A 24,724-nucleotide genomic window follows, 5' to 3' on the forward strand; every position below is an offset into this window, starting at 1 on the left:
GCTATACAGACAAAATCACACGCAGAAGAATACACATACACACTCACAAAAAGAGGAAAAGGGGAAAAAATAATATATCTATGCTCCCAAAGTCCACCTCCTGAATTTGGGATATTGGTTGTCTATTCAGGTATTCCACAGATGCAGGTACATCAAGTTGATTGTGGAGCTTTAATCCGCTGCTCCTGAGGCTGCTGGGAGAGATTTCCCTTTCTCTTCTTTGTTCTCACAGCTCCCGGGGCTCAGCTTTGGATTTGGCCCCACCTCTGCGTGTAGGTCGCCGGAGGGCGCCTGTTCTTCGCTCAGACAGGACGGGGTTAAAGGAGCAGCTGATTCGGGCGCTCTGGCTCACTCAGGCCGCGGGGGAGGGAGGGGCACGGCGTGTGGGGCGGGCCTGCGGCGGCAGAGGCCGGCGTGACGTTGCACCAGCCTAAGGGCGCTGTGTGTTCTCCCGGGTAAGTTGTCCCTAAATCATGGGACCCTGGCAGTGGCGGGCTGCACAGGCTCCTGGGAGGGGAGGTGTGGAGAGTGACCTGTGCTCGCACACAGGCTTCTTGGTGGCGGCAGCAGCAGCCTTAGCGTCTCACTCCCGTCTCTGGTGTCTGCGCTGATAGCCGGGGCTTGCGCCCGTGTCTGGAGCTTGTTTAGTCGGTGCTCTGAGTCCCCTCCCCTCGCGCACCCTGAAACAATGGTTTCTTGCCTCTTCGGCAGGTCCAGACTTTTCCCCGGACTCCCTCCCGGCTAGCCGTGGCGCCCTAAACTCCTGCAGGCTGTGTTCACGCCGCCAACCCCAGTCCTCTCCCTGGGCTCCGACCGAAGCCTGAGCCTTAGCTCCCAGCCCCCGCCTGCCTCGGCGGGTGAGCAGACAAGCGTCTCGGGCTGGTGAGTGCCGGTCGGCACCGATCCTCTATGCGGGAATCTCCCTGCTTTGCCCTCCGCACCCCTGTTGCTGTGCTCTCCTCCGCGGCCCCGAAGCTCCCCCCCCCCCGTGCCACCCACAGTCTCCGCCCGCGAAGGGGCTTCCTAGTGTGTGGAACCCATTCCTCCTTCACAGCTGCCTCCCACTGGTGCAGGTCCCGTCCCTATCCTTTTGTCTCTCTTTATTCTTTTTTTTGTCCCCTACCCGGGTACATGGGGAGTTTCTTGCCTTTTGGGAGGTCTGAGGTCTTTTGCCAGTGTTCAGTAGGTGTTCTGTAGGAGTTGTTCCACCTGTAGATGTATTTCTGATGTATTTGTGGGGAGGAACGTGATCTCCGTGTCTTTCCCTTCCGCCATCTTGAAGCTGCCCTCCTCATTAAAATTTTTAGACATCTGCCATGTTGGAAAAAACAGAGGCATATATGAAAAGAAGTGCTGGAACAGTAAAGAGGGAAAATGGAAAATTAATTCAGAGGATTTGGATTTGTTCTAAAGTAAAACTTGTTTTTTAGATGGAAACACTTAATCGAGCTAACAAGATTTTTAGGGATTGATTTCTTGATTGGTTCCAGATTTTGGAAATCTTCATTCCAAATCTCTGTCTGAGGTATTTTTTAAAACCATGGAAATAGAGCTGGTAGCTTAGTAACTAATACTGCTTTGGAGATTAACATTTTCAAGCAGGGCACCTTTGTTCATGAAAAATATAGAATCTACAAAAAAAAACAGCTTGAAATTCAAAGGAGACATTTGGCTTATTATATTGGGTTAATTAAGGATAACAGGGAATGAAGACATCAATAGAATTTTGTCACTTAAGAGTTTGTTTTGTTACAGAGAAGATAATATTGTTTCACAGGATTACAATAAAGGCTACATGAGCAGAATTAATTTTGAAGATTCCTGAATAATTGTTTTGCATACAGTCCTCCAACACAGAGTCTAATTACTCCTTTTTTGAGTCACAGAGAAGCAGAACTTGAAAACACCTCATTCATTCCAGTATATATATATATATATATATATATATATTTTTTTTTTTTTTTTTTTTTTTTTTTTTTTGCAGTACGTGGGCCTCTCACTGTTGTGGCCTCTGTCGTTGCGGAGCACAGGCTCCAGATGCGCAGGCTCAGCGGCCATGGCTCACGGGCCCAGCCGCTCCGCGGCATGTGGGATCTTCCCAGACCGGGGCACGAACCCGTGTCCCTTGCATCGGCAGGCGGACTCTCAACCACTGTGCCACCAGGGAAGCCCTCCAGTATATATTTTTAATGTCTCTGTGTGTGTTTGTGTGGGGGTGGGTGTGAATGTGTAGAGGGAGCACGTTTGAAAATTCTGACTTTGAATACCTTTTTTCAGTAACCTACACTACCCCTTGGCTCATCACTGGCTCCACCATTTCTGTCTTAACACTTTTGCGCTGCCTTACAGTGATATTAATTGTCCAGGTTTTGAGGCATTTGTGCCTGTCAATTTGTAACCCATCAGGCTACTTCCTGCCTCTGGCATCTGAAGGGAAGTTCAGTTGCTTGCACTCATTCTTTGACTCTTTCTAGATGTGAGTAGCCTCTTTACATGGTGAGCTTGAAGGCAGTGGTAAGCCAGCTGCCTCCTGACAGCTCATTATGCACATTCTTCCCAAGCCCTGATCAGGAACACTTAGCTTGGTAGCTTGAACCCAGCCCTTGTGATATTTACACCATGGAAATCTACAACTGCTATAAATGGCGGGTGGGTGTGGAGGTCAGTTACCAGGACACCTCTGATTTGAGGGTACACCTGGGTGCCACCAAGTCTGCTCTTAAAAAGGTGGGAATTGACTCTTTGCTTTCAGAGTCAACACTTGGTGGTGCATTTAGCTTACCAGATATAGAAGGATGATTTTCTCCTGAAAGTAAATACTAATTAGGCTACAAGGAATACAAGGATTGTAAGGAAGGAAAGGTTGAAGAAACTAAATGTTAGAAATTAAGATGATAGATTCTGGAGTGAGAATTCCAGGGGTCTGTAATTAAATTCTGAGCGAGCACCATGATGTAGATAGAATAATTGTTTTATTTCAGATGAGGAAACTAAGGCTCAGTTGATAGCATGTCTATGATTACACAAATGTTATGGGACAGAGGTGGGCTTCATTATTATTATTATTATTACCTAGGTCTGCTGGATTCCATAGCATAATACCTCTTCAGAAAGCTTAGAATTTTTTGTCTTCTCAGTTATGGGATAATTGACAGAGACCACAGTGTAGGTTTAGGTTTGGCTGCAAATAACAGAGACTAAAAAGGACCACCTGTATCAGTCAAAACAAACCACTCCAAAACTTAATGGCATGCAGCAGTCAAGCATTTATCATGCTCACAGGTCTTGGGGTGGTTCCAGCTAAGGCTGAAGGTCTGTGCATCAGCGGGGGTTGGGTGGAGTTCTGCTTCACCTGCAGATCTGAAGGTGAACTTCAAATCCTTCTGTCTCTCATTCTTCAGGGACCTGCAGGCTAATAAGCCAATTTCTTCTCATGACAATGACAAGCAAAATAGAACAAGCTCAACTGCACAAATACATTTCAAGCCTCAGCTGCTAATATTCCACTGGCCAAGGCCAAAGGTAAGGGTTGGGGAAAAATATTATGCCTTTTGTGGGAAGAACTGTAAAGACACATAGCAGGTGGGATACAGGGAGAGGTGAGGAATTGGGGCCAATATTCAGTGTACTACATTATGGAACAGTGGCTTAAAAAGATAGGTGTTTGTTTCACTATCACAGGAAGGTCTGGTGATACCTTGTCCAGAATGCATAGCAGTTTCACTCCACAAAGACCTGAAGGACCTAGGCTCCTTCTATTTTCTATCTTATTACTCTGCATACTGTTGCCAAGAGTAGGTGTCAACAATCTTTTTCTCTAAAGGGCTAGATACCAAATATTTAGGCTTTGTGGATCATAAGGTCTCTTGTAACCACTCAGTGCTGCCACTGTAGTGCGAAAGCAGCCGTAAACAGTAAGTAAACTAATGAATGTGGTTGTGTTTCAGTACATTTTTTTAATGGGTGCTAACATTTGAATTTCAAATAATTTTCATGTGTCATGAAATACTATTTTTCTTTGAGCTTTTTCAGCATCTAAAAATGTAAAATCCATTCTTTGCTTGTTACTGTATAAAAATAGGCAGCTGGCGTAATTTGGGGCTGTAGTTTGCTGACCCCTGCCCCAGATCATCTAAAGGATCAAATGGTTGCTAAAGCATCACAGCTGTATCAGTCAGTAGGAAGGAAGGGAAGAAGAAAAAGGGAGCAAAGGGCAAGTTCAGGCTGGATTTTAAGAAAGCTGCTAAAAGCTGCCATGTGACATTTCTCCTTGTATCTCGCTGGCCAGATTTAATCACACGGTCACAACTAGCTGCAAGGGAAGCTGGGATTAGCAGGCTTTTTGCTGATCAGTCAACTGCCTAGCTAAAAACTGGGGGTTCTTTCTCTGTGGAGGAAGGGGAAAATAACACTGTAGGACAACCGGCAGGCTCTGGTGTTTAGTGTGCAGAGTGTGGAGGTGAAGAGACAGAAGAACTGAATTCACTGACCACATGATTGGGCATGATTACTGTGTCACTAAATTCTATTTTTTTTTAAATCATAGAGAAGGGAAATGCCTCCTTCAAAAACAATATGCCATAAGCTTTCTCTTTGAGAAAGGAAAATAAGAATCAGAAATATGAATCTTCCTTTATAAATAGGAAAACAATTTAAAAAACTATAAAGCAAATTATTTGATCCACAGTTTTTTTTCCCTTATGACTCTGTGCATTGTCTCTATATATTTGTAAATACACTAATTTTTTAAATCGATGTATAATTGATTTACAATATTGTGTTAGTTTCTTGTGTACAGCAAAGTGATTTACTTATACATATATATATATGTATTCTTTTACAGATTCTTTTCCATTATAGGTTATTATGAGATATTGCATACAGTTCCCTATGCTCTACAGTAGGTCCTTGTTGTTTATCTATTTTATATATAGTAGTGGTAAATACTCATAATTTTTGATGTAGTGAAAAACCCTTTTAATCAGTAGACTTATTTATCATGTTTTGTGACTATCCATCATTATCTAAGCCATGTTCTCAGACCCTGACTCCCGTCTAAGTTTGTCTGGGTGTCGAGGTTTGTGAAACATGTATCAGATAACTGTGGTTGGTTATAAAGCATGGCTCATGTAAAAAATAGTAATTGTTCATAAAGTGTAACTCTCATCAGTCAGGTCAAATATAGCTAAAGTAAAAATGGAACTACTGTGAGTTAAAAACAAGCAAACAAGAAAAGCAACTTACCAATCTTTTGTCTTCTATTACTAAGGCTTGCCCTTCTGCAACCCTATAAACACTTCAGGGTAATTTTATAACAGGAGTGGTAGCAGAAGTCTTTGATGACCCACTTTGTTCCAACCTCTCAGCCCACATGGAATTAGAGTCCTAGCTGTGATGGGCATGTCTGTGCACAGGGAGGGTCCTGCCTCAGGGGCCTCCCATGCTTCATTCCACATTTCTGCCTCAGGACTTTCTACAACCAAAGCTGCCAACCTCAGTTCCACACAGGCACAGCCATAGTGCAAGGGCATTGGTAGTCCTTGGGCAAGCCTTAAAAGACTGGGGGACAGGAATCAGTGGGTAAGTGTTCCACACTCCTAGACTTTGGATGAAATGTTCTGGGGTTTTTTTCTTTTTTAAAAAATTTATTTTATTGAAGTATAGTTGATTTACAATGTTTTGTTAACTTCTGGTGTACAGCAAAGTGATTCAGTTATACACATACATAATTATTTGCATCTGCTAATCCCAATCTCCCAATCCATCCCTCCCTTACCCCACCTCCCCCTTGGCAATGACAAGTCTGTTCTCTATGTCTGTGAGTCTGTTTCTGTTTCATAGATAAGTTCATTTGTGTTACATTTTAGATTCCACCTGAAGATGGACATTTAGGTTTCTTCCATGTCTTGGCTATTGTGAGTAGTGCTGCTATGAACATAGGTGTGCATGTATCTTTTTGAATTATAGTTTCGTCTGGATATATGTCCAGGAGTGGTATTGCAGGATCATTTGGCAACTCTGTTTTTAATTTTTTGAGGAACCTCCATACTGCTCTCCATAGTGACTGCACCAATTTACATTCCTACAACAGTGCAGGAAGCTTCCCTTTTCTCCACACCCTCTCCAGCATTTGTTATTTGTAGACTTTTTAATCACGGCCATTCTGAGCCATGTGAAATGTTACCTCATTGTAGTTTTGATTTGCATTTCTCTTATACTTAGTGATGTTGAGCATCTTTTCATGTGTCTGTCGGCCATCTGTATGTCTTCTTTGGAGAAATGTCTATTTAGGTCTTCTGCCCATTTTTTGATTGGGTTGTTTTTTGTTATTAAGTTGTATGAACTGTTTGTATATCTTGGAAATTAAGCCCTTGTCGGTTGCATCATTTGCAAATATTTATTCCCAGTCCATCAGTTGTCTTTCCTTTTTGTTTATGGTGGGTTTTTTTGTTTTTGTTTTTGTTTTTCCTGTACTCATCTGAGAGGCCCTAGCAAAGCTGAATTTTTGTTGCTGAGGACAGTGACCTCAGTGCTTCCCAAATCCTACTTCTTGGTATTACTTCCCAGAAAAACTACCAACGTTTTCATTGTTACATCAGTCTTTGCTTTCAAGTCCGAACTAAGCCCAGAAATTCAGTCTATTACCTCTCCTTTTCAGTGATTTAATAAAAGTGTTTCTCATAGTTTCTGTACCTAAAAGATAACGACAAATGTGTTTCTTTCAAAATAAAATCCATTAGTATCATTTGTGTAGTGCTCCTCGAGCTTTTGAACTCATGAGAATCTGCTGGAGGATTTGTTAAAACACAGATTGCTGGGCCCCATTCCAGTGAATCAGTAGGTCTGGGTGGTCTGGGGTAGAGCTTAAGAATGTGCATTTCTCACCAGTTTCCAGGTGATGCTTGTTCTGCTGTTTCTGGGACCACATCCTGAGAACCACTGCATTAGTGTGTTGTAAATGAACACACCTAAGGTTCAAGCAACACCTTGAATGAGAATGAATGCGTATGAATGTCTTAAGCAGTTCGGCCTGCTCTAACAAAATGCCACAGACTGGGTGCCTTACAAATGGCAGGAATTTTCTGCTCACAGTTCTGGAGGCTGGAAATCCAAGACCAGGGTGCCAGCATGGTTAGATAAAAGCCCTTTTCTAGGGTGCAGACTTCTCATTGTATCCTTACATGGTGGAAAGGGCTAGGGAACTCAGTGGAATCTCTCTTTCTCTCTTTTAAAAATTTTTTATTGAAATATAGTTGTTTTACAATTTTTTGTTAGTTTTAGGTGTACAGCAGAGTGATTCAGTTACGTGTATGTGTATATATATATATATATATATATATATATATATATATACACACACACATATATGTATATATATACATGTTCTTTTTTAGATACTTTTCCATTATAGGTTATTATAAGATATTGAGCATAGTTCCCTGTGCTGTGCAGTAGGTCCTTGTTGGTTATCTATTTTATATATAGTAGTGTATATAGTGGGATGTCTTTTGTAAAAGCACTATTTCCATTCATGAGAACTCCACCCTCATCTCCTAAAGGCCCTGCCTTCTAACATCACCACATTGGACATTAGGATTGCATCATGTGAATTTTGGGATGACACACATTCAGACCGTAGTAGATGGGAATGAGGTAGAATACCTAGGAACATGTTGGGACACAGGTCCAGAAGCAACTCTGAGGAGAAAGAAATCTAAGGAAAAAGGTAAAAAGGGCAGGAGTGTATTGCACTAAAGTCATGATAGATATCCAAGAATCAGAAAATTCATGTAAGACTGAGTAGGCAGGTCAATGATCAGATAGCAGCCATCTGTACAAACTCACATGGAGTCAAATGGCATCAAAGAGATCCAGTTGTAGGGCCAGGTCTCCAGCCACTGGAGATCAAGGAGATTAGAAGCCAAGATCAGGAAAACCCCTGGAAGAGATGGTAGGATTGAAGTATTGTCTGTGTGATCACTGGGACCCTAAAAATCAACGAGAGTGGTGGGAGGGACCCGGACCAGTGCTTCAGTATTGGGTGTGGCTGCCATTCAGTTATGACAGTGACTTCTCTTAGGTTCCTTCTTTCTTCCCTCCTTCCCTCTCTCTCCTTCCTTCCTTCATTCAATAAACAGTTGACGTACTACATGCTACTTGAGCCTCCTGTGGATACTCAGAGAATGAATTTGACCTGATCCTTACGCGTGTACTTCCTCACTTACCCCAATAGTCAGCAGTCATTCACTTATTCATTCATACACGGATATTTACTGAGTGCCTCTTATGCAGACGCCCTTATTGAATACTACAAATGCATAGTCCCAGACTTGAGCCTCTTGGGGGATTATGTTACCTGCCCAAGTTATCAGGTGTGAAATCAGAAAACTCTTCATCATGATGAATCCTGATTTATCAGCCATCCCCAAAGAACTTTGGCCAATATTGCTGTCTTCTGCCATCTTTTTTTTTTTTTTTTTTTTGTGGTACGCGGGCCTCTCACTGTTGTGGCCTCTCCCGTTGCGGAGCACAGGCTCCGGACGCGCAGGCTTAGCGGCCATGGCTCATGGGCCCAGCCGTTCTGCGGCATGTGGGATCTTCCCGGACTGGGGCACGAACCCGTGTCCCCTGAATCGGCAGGCGGACTCTCAACCACTGCGCCACCAGGGAAGCCTGCCATCTCTTTTAAAGTAAAGCTGAATTGCATTGAACTAGATGCTTGTGCATGCTTTCCTTTTGAAATTGAGCAACAATGAGAATTGAGCCAATCATTTAGTTTTAAAGTATCATTAAAGTATAGACTGTCCGGTCTCAGGTAGTTGTGGCTTTGAACCCCAAGCTTGCCATATAGGATGGCCTTGGGGTGGAACTGAACCTCCTGAGCCCCGATTTCCTTATTCATTGAAACAGACTGCAGACATCTTCTCACAGGGCTGTTTTAAGAATAAAATGATACTTGTCTTTCTCTGTCTGATTTATTTCACTTAGTATGATAATCTCTAGATCCATCCATGTTGCTGCAAATGGCATTATTGCATTCTTTTTTACGGTTGAGTGATATTCCATTGTATATATGTGCCACATCTATCGCTTATATGTGGAATCTAAAAAAAATGATACAAGTGAACTTATTTACAAAACAGAAACAGATTCACAGACTTAGAAGATAAACTTATGGTTCCTAAAGGGGAAAGGTGGAGGGGGGAGGGCTTAATTAGGAGTTTGGGATTAACATATACATACTACTATATATAAAATAGATAACTAACAAGGACCTATTGTATAGCACAGGGCACTCTACTCAATACTGTGTAATAACCTATATGGGAAAAGATATAGGTATGTGTATAACTGAGTCACTTTGCTGCACACTTGAAACTAACACAACAGTGTAAATCAGCTATACTCCATTATAAAATAAAAATTAAAGAAAAGAATAAAATGAGGTGCTGTATGTAAACTTTTTAGCAGAGCATCTCACATGCAGGACAGCACACTTGGATAAATGTCTCTTAAACAATGGGGTTTTACACTGTCCCACTTCACAAGTCCAGCATTGGGAGGCCAGCCTCCTTCAGTCCTCACTTTTCCCCAGCCTCTGGGTGCTGCCTTTCATCCTCCACATGTTTTCTCATGGTTGCAAGATGCTTGCCACTGTAGGACCCACAGAAATACAAAGGAAGGGGATACTGGCTGAGAGAAATGTCCTCACGGGTCTTGCTCTTTTCATCAGGGAGTGAACCTTAGGACTAAGAGCCTCTCTGTGGAATCCTTTTATGTCTCATCTACAGGCATTTGAAGCTGGTAACTTGAATAGCTGACATTTTCAAATTATGATGGAGGGAGGGAGGATAGCCAGCGGAACAGGAGGGGAATAGCTTTTTCTCGGCAACCTACGGTATCTGCCACGTATGCTGAAATAAAAATAGATTTTATCTTATAGATTTTCTGAGGAGTAATTTTTAATTAATATGTTTACAGTGCTTCTCTCTCTCTTCCTCGTTAATTTGAACACCCCTATCCATGCATTATCTGACCAGTGGAAAATTCAACACAACACTGAATGGGCTTACTGTGCACACGACATTATAGGCAATTGAGTACAAACACTTTACTTTTTGATAAGAAGCCTGTTAAACTCTAGTAGCTTTTGGAAAGTTTTATTTTACTACTTTGATAGTAGTAGTTTATGGTTTCCTTTTCATTAATGCAAACTTTATAATCCAAGAAGAATTCACTAAGCATTTGTGTACAAAGCATGATGATGGCAACTTGAGGGACACTCAGAGGAAAAAAAAAAAGACACCATTATGTCTTCAAGAAGTTTACCATCTAGTGGAAGTAAGGAAAGGAGAAGCAAAGTGTGTAGAGCCAGGGTAACACTCACAAAGTTGAAAAGTTTATGGAGAAGGAAGTAAATCAAGTAAGATTCGAGTTTTGGTTCAGACATCTTCCTTATCCCTAGAATGCCAGGCTTCCTCAAAAGAAGAAAATAATAGCAGTGGCTTATATACAGCTTCCTGGATTCCATCCCCTGCCATCAACCCCGCTCCTCAGCAAATTAGGAGAGACATCAGTGCCGCGAAGGACGGTCATGCCATTGAAACTCTTTGTAGACTGAAAAATAGTTAAGTCCGCTTTCCAGATCTTTGCCCATTATATTGTATGTTACTTGAAAGTTGGAAAGGTGTTTTGTTTACCTTCCTGTTTTATTCTAAAACATGATCGGTGCCATTATGTTCCATGAGGAATAAAAGAATGGTTCTGATCCCATGGTCACTGGATCAGATCTGGTTCTAAAATATGACTCATATTACAAAGGTTATGTTCCCAGGAGAATCCCGTAACATTTGAAAAAGAAAACCCTGAGAGAAAGAGGGAACAAAAAAGAGATGTGGAGGCTAGTAACTAAGTGGTTAAGGAGATGAAAAACAATCCTTGGAACTGAAAGATTCAGAATCATAAAATCATATTCAAAATCATATCATTCAAAATCACATCATCTCTTAAATGTTTTCACCACATTCACACAAAACGGTAGTTATGTGAGATGATGAATATGCTAACTGACCTTATTGTTGTAACCATTTCACAATATATACATATATCAAATCATCATGTTTTACAACTTAAACTTATACAGTGTTATTTGTTAATTACCTATCAATAAGGTTGGGAAAAAAAGAAAATCATCTCTTGATTTTTTATTTTATTTTATTTTGCGGTACGCGGGCCCCTCACTGTTTTGGCCTCTTCCGTTGCGGAGCACAGGCTCTGGACGCGCAGGCTCAGCGGCCATGGCTCACGGGCCCAGCCGCTCCGCGGCATGTGGGGTATTCCCGGACCGGGGCACGAACCCGTGTCCCCAGCATCGGCAGGCGGACTCTCAACCACTGTGCCACCAGGGAAGCCCTCTTGATTTTTAAAATCTTCAACCTCCTGGCCCTCATCTCAGTCTACTAAGCTTTCTGCCTATTCAGTGATGACTACTATGCATAGTGATTCCTTTCACAAACCTTCCTTTTTAGATCTACGCCCTTTGCTTGCCTAGAGTCTGATACAGAGTATAGTGGAACAGTCAGAGCACTGTGGCGGACGTGTGTTCCACAGTTGAATAAAATACCACTAATGTGTTTAAAAATTTTTTTTTGGTGGGGGGGAGGGAAATGGTCAAAACTATACCAGACCACAATATTTGATTAAACTAGCTCCCCCAAAATTAGAACAAAAATGTTAAAGATGGCTTCTACTGAAAGTTGAACCATCAATTTAACATTACATTTTCATGGAAAAAAAATATCTTCTTTAAAGCTACTCAACATTAGTTTGCCTTTATTCATAAAATTATGCACAACCTGTTTTTCTACATGACAATTAAGGGTTGTAGCTCTAAGTCTCCTTTGTGTTCAGAAGCTTGCAGGAATTAGCTGTTACTCATAGATTCATGATTTTTGGTTATTTTTTAATAAACTATGCTCGTGATTTTGAACTCTCTGTCCCTTTTCGGATGAAAAGCATAGTTTCAAGGTCTACAGAAAATGCTGGTTTTTCATTATCATTTTTTAGGAGTAAGACTCCAGTTTGGACCCATGGCATTAGCAATGCAGTGCCCAGTTCCCACGGTAGTTGAACGTCAAATTCTTTTCCTAAAATCTAAGTTGTTTAGTGTTAAGTAAGACCATCTGTGGGACATCAGATGTCTAGTTCACATGGGGCTACATCAAGCCCAGTCCAGTTCCTAATTAGTTTTCTCTCAATTGAAAAAGAAATTTCTTACGGCATGAACTCAACCAGGGCTTCCTTGGTACACATGTAAAATCCCTGGCATGGAGCGGGTGCTCAGGAAATGGCTAACCCATTAAGGAAACCTGGCCAAAGAGGGACTGGAATCCAAGTCGTTAGGATAGATTCAGAATTAGTGTTCCTTTTGATGGAAAAGTTCACATGAAAATTTTGTTTGAGTACATTTTCTAGGCATTAACATACTTTTATAAACAAATCCATCGCTGGGAACCTTATAAATGTATCAAACTGTGCTCATAAATAATCCTTGAAATTCATATGGGCTTAATGAATAATGGAAAAATTCACTTTAAGTTTTTCCAGTTTCCAAATATTGGCAAAAAAAGTCACACAACTTTTGATCAACACAACACAATCTAGATATACCCACATGTAACAAGCTAAACACACGATATAAATGTGTAATGCCTATATTTAGAAATTATCATAATTATTTGTATGTAGTCTACTCATAGCTTTTGTTTATGCATCACAAATATTTTTCTGTGAAATATGGTTTATATATTTTGAAATTCTTTTTTTCTCATGTACAGTAGGCATAAAAAATATTGGCTTGCGGTATGTCTCATTGCCTTGTACTTTTTAAAACTGTTTTCAGATGTCAATCTGTGTAATGTGATAACTTACCATAAGGACTTCATGAAATGTTTTTTGTTCTTCCAAATCTTTGCAGATTTGTAAAATAAATATTTGTTGAAAATATTACCCTTTGTGCAGGGCTCAATAACTTAAAAAAAGAGAGAGACAGAGGGAAAAAAATACAAAGCCTTAATCAATGCAGTACCTCATCTGAAGATGTTGAAGTTCAACAAAAGAATATAATCCAAGCTTGAAAGTATCTTCAGTGTTAATCTGGTCCAACCATTATCCACTATATAAATCTCACAACAACATCTTTTTTTTTTTTTTTTACATCTTTATTGGAGTATAATTGCTTTACAATGGTGTGTTAGTTTCTGCTTTATAACAAAGTGAATCAGTTATACATATACATATGTTCCCATATCTCTTCCCTCTTGCGTCTCCCTCCCTCCCACCCTCCCTATCCCACCCCTCCAAGCGGTCATAAAGCACCGAGCTGATCTCGCTGTGCTATGCTCCCACTAGCTATCTATCTTAAGTTTGGTAGTGTATATATGTCCATGCCACTCTCTTGTTTTGTCACAGCTTACCCTTCCCCCTCCCCATATCCTCAAGTCCATTCTCTAGTAGGTCTGTGTCTTTATTCCTGTATTACGCCTAGGTTCTTCATGACATTTTTTTCTTAAATTCCATATACATGTGTTAGCATACGGTATTTGTCTTTCTCTTTCAGACTTACTTCACTCTGTATGAAAGACTCTAGGTCCATCCACCACACTACAAATAGCTCAATTTCGTTTCTTTTTATGGCTGAGTAATATTCCATTGTATATATGTGCCACATCTTCTTTATCCATTCATCCCATGATGGACACTTAGGTTGTTTCCGTCTCCGGGCTATTGTAAATAGAGCTGCAATGAACACTTTGGTACATGACTCTTTTTGAGTTATGTTTTTCTCAGAGTATATGCCCAGTAGTGGGATTGCTGGGTCATATGGTAGTTCTATTTGTAGTATTTTAAGGTACCTCCATACTGTTCTCCATAGTGGCTGTACCAATTCACATTCCCACCAGCAGTGAAAGAGTGTTCCCTTTTCTCCACACCCTCTCCAGCATTTATTGTTTCTAGATTTTTTGATGATGGCCATTCTGACTGGTGTGAGATGATATCTCATTGCAGTTTTGATTTGCATTTCTCTAATGATTAATGATGTTGAGCATTCTTTCATGTGTTTGTTGGCAATCTGTATATCTTCTTTGGAGAAATATGTATTTAGGTCTTCTGCCCATTTTTGGACTGGGTTGTTTGTTTTTTTGATATTGGGCTGAATGAGCTGCTTATAAATTTTGGAGATTAATCCTTTGTCAGTTGCTTCATTTGCAAATATCAATTAAGTCCATCTTGTTTAATGTATCATTTAAAGCTTGTGTTTCCTTATGTATTTTCATTTTGGATGATCTGTCCATTGGTGAAAGTGGGGTGTTAAAGTCCCCTACTATGAGTGTGTTACTGTCGATTTCCCCTTTTATGGCTGTTGGTATTTGCCTTATGTTTTGAGGTGCTCCTATGTTGGGTACATAAATATTTACAATTGTTATATCTTCTTCTTGGATCGATCCCTTGATCATTATGTAGTGTCCTTCTTTGTCTCTTCTAATTGTCTTTATTTTAAAGTCTATTTTGTCTGATACGAGAATTGCTACTCCAGCTTTCTTTTGGCTTCCATTTGCATGGAATATCTTTTTCCATGCCCTCACTTTCAGTCTGTATGTGTCTCTAGGTCTGAAGTGGGTCTCCTGTAGACAGCATATATATGGGTCTTGTTTTTGTATCCATTCAGCCAATCTGTGTCTTTTGGTGGGAGCATTTAGTCCATTTACATTTAAGGTAATTATCGATATGTATGTTCCTATTCCCATTTTCTTAATTGTTTTGGGTTTGTTATTGTAGGTGTTTTCCTTCTCTTGTGTTTCTTGCTTAGAGAAGTTCCTTTAGCATTTGTGGTAAAGCTGGTTTGGTGGTGCTGAACTCTCTCAGCTTTTGCTTGTCTGTAAAGGTTTTAATTTCTCCATCAAATATGAATGAGATCCTTGCTGGGTAGAGTAATCTTGGTTGCAGGTTTTTCTCTACATCACTTTAAATATGTCCTGCCAGTCCCTTCGGGCTTGCAGAGTTTCTGCTGAAAGATCAGCTGTTAACCTTATGGGGATTCCTTTGTGTGTTATTTGTTGTTTTTCCCTTGCTGCTTTTAATATGTTTTCTTTGTATTTAATTTTTGACAGTTTGATTAATATGTGTCTTGGCATATTTCTTCTTGGATTTATCCTGTATGGGACTCTCTGTGCTTCCTGGAGTTGATTAACTATTTCCTTTACCATATTAGGGAAGTTTTCAACTATAATCTCTTCAAATATTTTCTCAGTCCCTTTCTTTCTCTCTTCTTCCTCTGGAACCCCTATAAATTGAATGTTGGTGCGTTTAATGTTGTCCCAGAGGTCTCTGAGAGTGTCCTCGGTTCTTTTCATTCTTTTTTCTTTATTCTACTCTGCCCATAGTTATTTCCACTATTTTATCTTCCAGGTCACTTATCCGTTCTTCTGCCTCAGTTATTCTGCTATTGATCCCATCTAGAGTACTTTTAATTTCATTTATTGTGTTGTTCATCGTTGCTTGTTTCATCTTTAGTTCTTCTAGGTCCTTGTTAAACGTTTCTTGCATTTTGTCTATTCTATTTCCAAGATTTTGGATCATCTTTACTATCATTATTCTGAATTCTTTTTCAGGTAGACTGCCTATTTCTTCTTCATTTGTTAAGTCTGGTGGGTTTTTATCTTGCTCCTTCATCTGCTGTGTGTTTTTCTGTCTTCTCATTTTGCTTATCTTACTGTTTTTGGGTCTCCTTTTTGCAGGCTGCAGGTTCGTAGTTCCCGTTGTGCTTGGTGTCTGTCCCCAGTGGCTAACGTTGGTTCAGTGGGTTGTGTAGGCTTCCTGGTGGAGGGGACTAGTGCCTGTGTTCTGGTGGATGAGGCTGGATCTTGTCTTTCTGGTGGGCAGGTCCACGTCTGGTGGTGTGTTTTGGGGTGTCTGTGGACTTATTATGATTTTAGGCAGCCTCTCTGCTAATGGGTGGGGTTGTGTTCCTGTCTTGCTAGTTGTTTGGCATAGGATGTTCAGCACTGTAGCCTGCTGGTCGTTGAGTGAAGCTGGGTGCTGGTGTTGAGATGGAGATCTCTGGGAGATTTTCGCCATTTGATATTATGTGGAGCTGGGAGGTCTCTTGTGGACCAGTGTCCTGAAGTTGGCTCTCCCACCTCAGAGGCACAGCACTGACTCCTGGCTGCAGCACCAAGAGCCTTTCATCCACATGGCTCAGAATAAAAGGGAGAAAAAGTAAAGAAAGAAAGAAAGAAAGAAAGAAAGACGGATGTAGAGGGGAGGGAGGGAGGGAAGGAAAGAAAGAAAGAAGATAAAAAATAAATATAAAGTTATTAAAATAAAAAATAATTATTAAGAAAAAAAATTTTTTTAAAGAAAAAAAAAACGGACGTATAGAACCTTAGGACAAATGGTGAAAGCAAAGCTATACAGACAAAATCTCACACAGAAGCATACACATACACACTCACAAAAAGAGGAAAAGGGGAAAAAATCATAAATCTTGCTCTCAAAGTTTACCTCCTTAATTTGGGATGATTGGTTGTCTATTCAGGTATTCCACAGATGCAGGTACATCAAGTTGATTGTGGAGCTTTAATCCGCTGCTCCTGAGGCTGCTGAGAGCAATTTCCCTTTCTCTTCTTTGTTCGCACAGCTGCCGGGGCTCAGCTTTGGATTTGGCCCCGCCTCTGATTGTAGGTCGCCTGAGGGCGTCTGTTCTTCACTCAGACAGGATGGGGTTAAAGGAGCAGCTGATTCGAGGGCTCTGGCTCACTCAGGCCGGGGGAGGGAGGGGCACGGCGTGCGGGGCGGGCCTGCGGCGTCAGACGCCACCGTGACGTTGCAGCAGCCTGAGGCGCGCAGTGAGTTCTCCCGGGGAAGTTGTCCCTGGATCCCAGGACCCTGGCAGTGGCGGGCTGCACAGGCGCCCCGGAAGGGGGGTGTGGACAGTGACCTGTGCTCGCACACAGGCTTCTTGGTGGCGGCAGCAGCAGCGTTAGCATCTCATGCCTGTTTCTGGGGTCCACGCTTTTAGCTCTGGCTCGCGCCCGTCGCTGGAGCTCCTTTAAGCAGCGCTCTTCATCCCCTCCCCTCGCGCACCAGGAAACAAAGAGGTAAGGAAAAAGTCTCTAGCATCTTCGGCAAGTCCAGACTTTTCCCCGGACTCCCTCCCGGCTAGCCGTGGTGCACTAACCTCTGCAGGCTGTGCTCACGCCGCCAACCCCAGTCCTCTCCCTGCGCTCCGACCGAAGCTCGAGCCTCAGCTCGCAGCCCCGCCCGCCCCGGCGGGTGAGCAGACAAGCCTCTCGGGCTGGTGAGTGCCGGTCGGCACCGATTCTCTGGGCGGGAATCTCCCCGCTTTGCCCTCCGCACCCCTGTGGCTGTGCTCTCCTCCGCGGCTCCGAAGCTTTCCCCCTCCACCACCCGCAGTCTCCGCCCGTGAAGGGGCTTCTAGTGTTTGGAAACCTTACCTCCTTCACAGCTCCCTCCCACTGGTGCAGGTCCCGTCCCTATCCTTTTATCTCTGTTTATTCTTTTTTCCTTTGCCCTAACCAGGTACGTGGGGGGTTTCTTGCCTTTTGGGAGGTCTGAGGTCTTCTGCCAGCGTTCAGTAGTTGTTCTGTAGGAGTTGTTCCACGTGTAGATGTATTTCTGGTGTATCTGTGGGGAGGAAGGTGATCTCTGCGTCTTACTCTTCCGCCATCTTCCCCTCGTCCCCCAACAACATCTCTTGAAAGTAATTTTCCAGGCTTTTTATGGATATACCCAGAGACAAAGAACATAGTAGTTTATCCTATTTCAGACAACTACAATTTCATAAAATTTGTTCTTATGGTGTGTCAGCAACTGCCTGTCTGAATCTTATTATCACTGGTCACTCGTCTTCTTGCTAAACCATGTAGAATGAGGCTTCTTTTTTATGTGACAGTTCTTCATATGTCTCAATAAAGCTATTATATTTTTAATAGCTTCTCTCCTTCAGAATTAAACATATTGCCTTTTTTCCTTTTCTTTTCATTTCCCCTTCCTTTTCTTTTTCTTTCTCCTTTCCTTTTATTCTCTCCCTCCTTCGTCCTGTTTCTACCAGGTTTTCAACGTAGATGAGGTGGGTAGACCTGATCCTCTTTTACCAAGGATTCATGGTAAATGCTTTAACAGTTAGTTAAATGGACTGCTGTGAGAGCCCCCAGAGTAAGAAGTCGGGGCAGGCTTTGCAGAGGGGATGACACCAAGTTAGAGGATGACTTCTAGGAAAGCCTGCTGAATAGCACGTGTCATGGGAGAGTGATGTCGTAGGTAGAGAAAGCAGCAGCATATGCATGGCCTTGGAGGAACACTTCTTTTCCTCAAGAGGCTTCATTTATATTGTTCTTTTGTTCCTGGTTGATTCCTTTGGATCTGTTCCAATCTGGCTACACTTTAGAACTTTGGATGTGTAGGTTTATAACAAAGAAATCCAGTGAGCACAGAAATAGTTGACCTCATTTCTACACATATTTGAGTATAATAAAGACATTGTACTGGGTTGGACTTTTCACACTATTGGTTGTTAGGAAGTGAGTTAGGACATTAGGGAGGGAGAAATATGGTGAAGGGCAAGCAGAAAATGAAGACACTGAAAAGAAAGGGAGTCAGTAATGGTCATGAAAGGCTAAGAGGCATGGAAGAAAATGAATAAGGTGCCTCTCATATGGATGAACTTAACTGGTGTGATCAACATGGCTTTGAGTTATTAAAATAGAAGAAATGTAGCAATCCCTGTCATTATTGTGAGATTTGTTATTTGAAAGCTATTTTAAAGTACTACATCTATGTAAAGAAAAAGATGCATTTTCCCACATTAAAAGATGCATGATTTCCTCACCTTAAAAATCATTCACTTGATTTTTAGGCAAATCTTCATGGCCTACATCTTTTATATCTTTTTCCATCCTCTGTGATTACCTTACTTAATCTTTTTCTACAACATGTACATGTGACTCTTCAATGGAATCAGTACTTTTCCTCCCAAACAACCAATCAACTCATTCTTTTCTTTGACAGTTTTTATTTTTATAAAACCCTGAATTGTTGTACTCTTCTGAGGCAAAATTCAGAGCAGAAATATATTTTCAGTTAAACATATAAAAATTCTTCCTCTTTTTTGGGATATCTTTCTTAAAAATTTTGAAGAGTTTTCTGTAGCAATAAAAGTACAGGGACAGGAACATGTATCTTCTCAGTTGCTGAGCACAGCTGTAATCTCACGCAAATTTGAATGAATGATGTAGCTCTTGTGGATATGCTCACTGGGGTCCCATATAACTCCAATGCCCCATGATACTGACCTACAACTTTCTCTCCAGATACCCAATCTTGCTCTTACTTCAAGGTCCAGCCGTCTGGGCCTTTTATAAAAACAGTACTCTCCACTTTCAGTTCTTTTTTATTTCCTTGGCCCTTATAAACCTGTCAAGTTTTTGGTTTTTGGTTTTGTTTTGTTTCTACATTTGACTAGTTTCTTATCATATTTGGGATCCTTGCTTGGATACCACTATGTTTGTGTGACTTAATAGAAGACACGCCCTTTGATGTAGGAGATAGATAGGCCCCAGGCTGAGCAGCTGCAAGTGGTCTCCTGCTGACACTTTGAGATACCAGCAGGAGCGTTGGGCCTTATTGGGTAAAAGACAAAGCAACCATAATTTTCTCATTCTTGTAGTCAAGGGGATTTCCCAGCCCAAAGCATGCACAGAAGAGGTCCTCAGATGATTGGTCAGAGACAACTTCGAAAACTGCCCCCATGTAAGGAACTTAAGCCACCCCTGTTGTGCTCAACTCGCTCCTAGTTTTGCCCATGTGCTCTTCCACATGTACTTTGCTTCTAATAAATGCGGTCTCTATTTCACAATCTTGGTCTCTTTGCTGAATTCCTTTTTCAAGGAAAACCAGGACTGAGGTCCTTCTTCTAGCTGTGCCACTGCCAGAATCACCTTCAGCAGACAAATTGCAAATAGGCACCATCAGTGGACAGACAAATTAGAGGAAGGAGGCTCTTCATCCTGGGGGAAGATTTCAGCCTCCACTTGCACTTTGGCTGGGTACCAACATGCCCAACTGCACAAACTATGTACAACCCTGCTCATAGTATCCAGCACTTATATAATTAGTAATAGGCCCTCAAGCAATAGTTACATTTATTTCAATCTTTATTTGAATTCACAAGATTTTTTTTTTTATCATAAAGAGAAAAATGCCATTAAGGTCTTTTTTAACCCCCTAAAGAACAAGATTGTCCTGACAATATAGTGTCTATATCTATGGGCAAATAAGAGCAGAAAAGTGGAGGAGAGAGGAAGCAACAAGTAGACAATTTAGTGAGTAGGACTGTCATTGAAATTGTGGTCACAATGGAACCAGCTTCAAATGGTTTGACTCTTTTTTGGCCTGAGTAGGTTATGGAGTAAGACTCTAATTTTTTCAAAAACTGTTCCCATGCTTGCACAAGCTTGTTTTTATACATTTCATTTTATTTCATATTTTTCTTGACTGCTATGTCAAAGTTGTAACATTTCACACCATGGTATGTTGCCAAGATAGGATTCTACACACTGGTCATGTGATATGTGCTGTGTTTGGAACAGCTGCACGATCTTGTCACAGACAATGAAGAAAGACTACATCCTTTGGCTGGGTTTCCTAAGCTCCTGGAATTTAAAATCTTAGCCAGTAGCTAGGGACAAGTCATCCATGCTTATTATGCTACTCTTTAATATCTAGAGTTTTCTGAACGCTGCCTCATCTTTTAAGTTGCATCAGTTTTCTCATTCTGCCATATACAGGTTAGCATCCACAAAAAGGGTTGCAGAAAATCAGGTGCTGTTGCTCCTCTTCTTACCAGCTGTGGTGCAGTTATTTGTAGTTCCCTCCTTCATTCATCACTATGACTGTGAGGGCAAAGGGACTGCCAGCGTTGCCCGACTGGACTGTGTTTATACTTTCTACCAGCTACTTCGGAATCAGCATTTCCTTTCCTCATTGGAGATATCACACTGGGTTATACCTGGCAAATTTATTTTAGTGGAGAAATTATTTAATAGATTGATGTTAGATGAACTAGTTTATCATGACTCTGGTGAATAGACTGAGACTCTGACTATGGCTCAGAAAAGCAAGAATAATTCAATTGACTTGGTTTCCCTTCTCTTATCTGCCATTTCTGGGAACATGGCAGTTCCCCAGCAATTACTCTCCTTTTCGTGAAAATCAATTTGTAAAATAAGTTTTAGAAAATGTATGACATGTAGTAGCTGTTTTGAATAGGTGAAAATTATACGAGTATTTCCTGTGGAGAGAATTAATCATATGTAGAGTTCAAAAGAGTGAACTGTTTTTTTATGATCACTTAATGAGATGCAAAACACTTGTTTTGGTCTTTTTGTGACATCATGTTATATTTTGGGATGCTCACATTGAATAAAGATGCTTGAGAATTAACAGAAGAAACTTGTCAATTTACATGATCAGATCGATGATCGCTAAATCTTCACAAAGAGGTATACTAGATTGGGTCGCTTTCTTTTACTACTCCTGGACATCCATGGATTTTTCTAGCTATCAGCATCACTGCCTTCACATAAACCCTTATTGATCACACTTCATGGCATTTTCCTCTTCATTGATTATTGCCATAATTTGGTCTACACATTAGAAATTCCCATGGGGACTTACGTTTGAGATAAAATGAAGAGCCTCAGGCTGTTATTTGTATTTGGACTGATAAGTGCCATTTTATTGCTCACAGTCTTTATTTGGGAGTGGTGAAACTTTTGTTCCCTCAGGTTCAGTCAATAAATTTGCTGTTTCTTGATGAGGCTGCATTTAGGAGACATCAAGACAGTGTGCACAATTAACCCCGTATTTTGTCTACTGCAAGCATGCATTCCATTCATGTTTTGATGGGCATTTGGGAAGTTCCCAGTTTGGGGCTATTATACATAAAGTTGCCTTGAACATTTGAGTACAAGTCTTTGTGTGGACATAGGTCTTCATTTTTTTTTTTTGAGTAATTCCTAGGAAGGCTATATAGTCCTAGCCTGGAGATCTATCATAATATTTAACATTATTTAAAAAAAATCATATACAAGGTTGTTGTGACTTTGTTGGATTAACATTTGTTAAGTTGAGCCCCAGGGAGTCAGATAGTAAGCCTTCTGAACAAAAGACCACAAGGAAATTGAAAGAGAGAACTTTGTTACTCACAGGTCCTGGAGCAAGTACAGGGCCTGCTTCCAAAGGCCATGTAGGGAGGTCGGGCAGGATCTAGGCAGAGAAAGTGACAGTGCCTGGGGCATATGCCATTATTAGGTTCCTGGATGGAGTGCTTTGGGATTCCTGGGCTAAGATCAGATAGATCAATTCAAACCCAGAAGATCAGGGTTTTGGTAAGCTTTTTGGGGGTCTTATCTAAAAGTGTACAGGAGGAAAGGCCCTGGGAGGTGGGAGGAGACTGTTTAGCACAGGGCCACTGGGGGAGTCATATCAGGAACTTGTATTTCTCTGGGCTATTATCTAGAGCATGAGTTTGGGGGAGAGTGTAGGGTCAGTTCAAAGCCCCTGCAGGCTGCTTGATCACACAGAATGGATGCCAAGGCAGCAATATCATGGGGTCGTTTACCTAAACAGCAGTGGTTTTCTGAAGTGATAATACCATTTTATATTCCACTAGCAATGCTTGAAATTTCTTATTTTTCCACATCCTTGTCAACACTTGTTGGTCTTTTTAATTTTAGCCTTTTTAGTGAGTGTGTAGTGGTATATCATTATGGTTTTAATTTACATTTTCCTGGTGACTAATAATACTGAGAATTTTTTCATGTACATATTTAAGATTTATATCTTTTTGTCTGTGAAATATCTGTTGAAATGTGTTGTTCATTTTTTTCTGTTTTTTTTTTTTGGGGGGGGGTCTTATTAATAAGTTTTAAAGTTCTTATACTCTGGATACCAAATATTTTCTCCAAATTAGGGTTTGCTCTTTTATTTTGAAGAACAGAATATTTTCGCTTTGAAAAAGTCTGTATGAATTTTGTTATTTTGTTGCTAGAATTTTTGGTGTCTTGTCTAAGAAGTCTCTGACTCCTCAAATATCACAAAGATTTTCCTCCTTTGGTTATAGTTTTAGGTTTAGGATTAGGTGTATGATTGAGTCCATGCTAGATTTTGTGCATGGTGAGAGGTAAGTATTGCCATTCACTTTTTTTCATTTGGACAGATTATAGATTTTCCAGCACCATTTATTGAGAAGATTCTCCTCTCACTTTAAATTAATTTAATTCCTTTGTTGACAATAAACTGATCATGTGTGTGTGTGTCTGTGTTTATTTTTACTTTAAATTCTGTCTCATTGACTATGTATCTGTCTGTATGTATCTATCTATGTTAGTACCACACTGTCTTGACTTCTGTAGATTTATTGGGTATTATAAGTCTTCCAGTTTTGTTATTTCTCAAAGTTGTTTTGGGTGTTTAGATTTTTTGTTCTTTCACTTGAATATTAAATTCGGCTTGTGAATTTTTACAGTACTTGCTGGGATTTTGTTTGAAATTTATAGATCAAATTGGAGAAAATTGACAATAACTTTTTCAATTCATTAACATAGTCTACTGCTTCATTTATTTAGGTCTTTAATAACTTTCAACAATGGTTTATAGTTTGTGTGGAAGTTTGCACAATTTTTATTAAGTTTATCGCTAAGTATTTTAGGTATTTTTGATGCTATTATAAAATACCAGTTTTTATTTTACTTTCCAATTGTTTATGTCTAGTATATAGAAAAATAATTATTGTTGTGTGCACTGAACTTGTATTCTGTTTTCTTGATAAATTCACTTGTTAGCACTAGCAGCTTTTTGTCGTATATTCCTTAGTTTTTATGTGCATATCATTTCCTATGAAAATCAATAGTTTTACTTCTCTCTATATAATATACATGTTATTATTTCTTTTCATTGCCAAGTAACCCTAGTTTGTAATGATGTTCTTTCCTATATATTGCTAGATTTAATTTGGTGATGTTTTGCTAGGAATGTTTCTATCTATGTTCATGAATATCTGTCACTTTCTCTCTTTTAATTTTTAGTATGATGTTTATGAAGTCTATCCTTTCTTTTATCATGTCCTTGATCAGTCTTGATATCAGGGTAATGATGCCTCATAAAATTATTTGGGAAGTATTCCCTTATCTCTATTATAAAAGAGATTTTAGAGGCTTGGTGTTCTTTCTTTCCTAAATGTTTGATAGAATTCACAAGTGAAGTGACTGGACCTGTAGTTTTCTTTGTTAGAAAGCTTTTAATTAAAAATTGAATATTTAAAGATAGATGAATATTCTGATATTCTGTTTCTTCCTGTGTCAGTTTTGATCATTTGTATCTTTCAAGAAGTTTACCCATTTCATCAAATTTATTGGCATAATTTATTGATAAAATTTCCTTAATATCTTTGAAATATTAATAGGACCAGAGTCAGAGTTCCAGTTTTCATGCCTGATATTGGTAATTTTTATGCTCTCTCTCCCCCTTCACCTCTGTCTCTATTTCTGTCTCTAAGTATAGACATAGATAGATCAATTATTAATATATTGATCTTGTCTAATAATGTTTTGGATTTTGATTTTTATTATGTATTGTTTTTTCT

At 40.3% G+C, this 24,724-nt stretch overlaps 1 long non-coding RNA gene across 2 annotated transcripts in view; it reads left to right on the forward strand.

Annotated features, from left to right (window-relative positions):
- The window catches only part of LOC307195515, a 442,270-nt gene that overhangs the window by 177,071 nt on the left and 240,475 nt on the right, over positions 1-24,724 (forward strand). For both annotated transcript variants that reach the window (XR_013830847.1, XR_013830848.1), the window contains exon 3: positions 3,402-3,522. This is a non-coding gene — a long non-coding RNA (uncharacterized lncRNA). The remainder of the gene's footprint in view (positions 1-3,401; positions 3,523-24,724) is intronic.

The sequence above is a fragment of the Stenella coeruleoalba genome (genome assembly GCF_951394435.1).
Source record: "Stenella coeruleoalba genome assembly, chromosome: 12".
NCBI classification, from domain to species: Eukaryota; Metazoa; Chordata; class Mammalia; order Artiodactyla; family Delphinidae; genus Stenella; species Stenella coeruleoalba.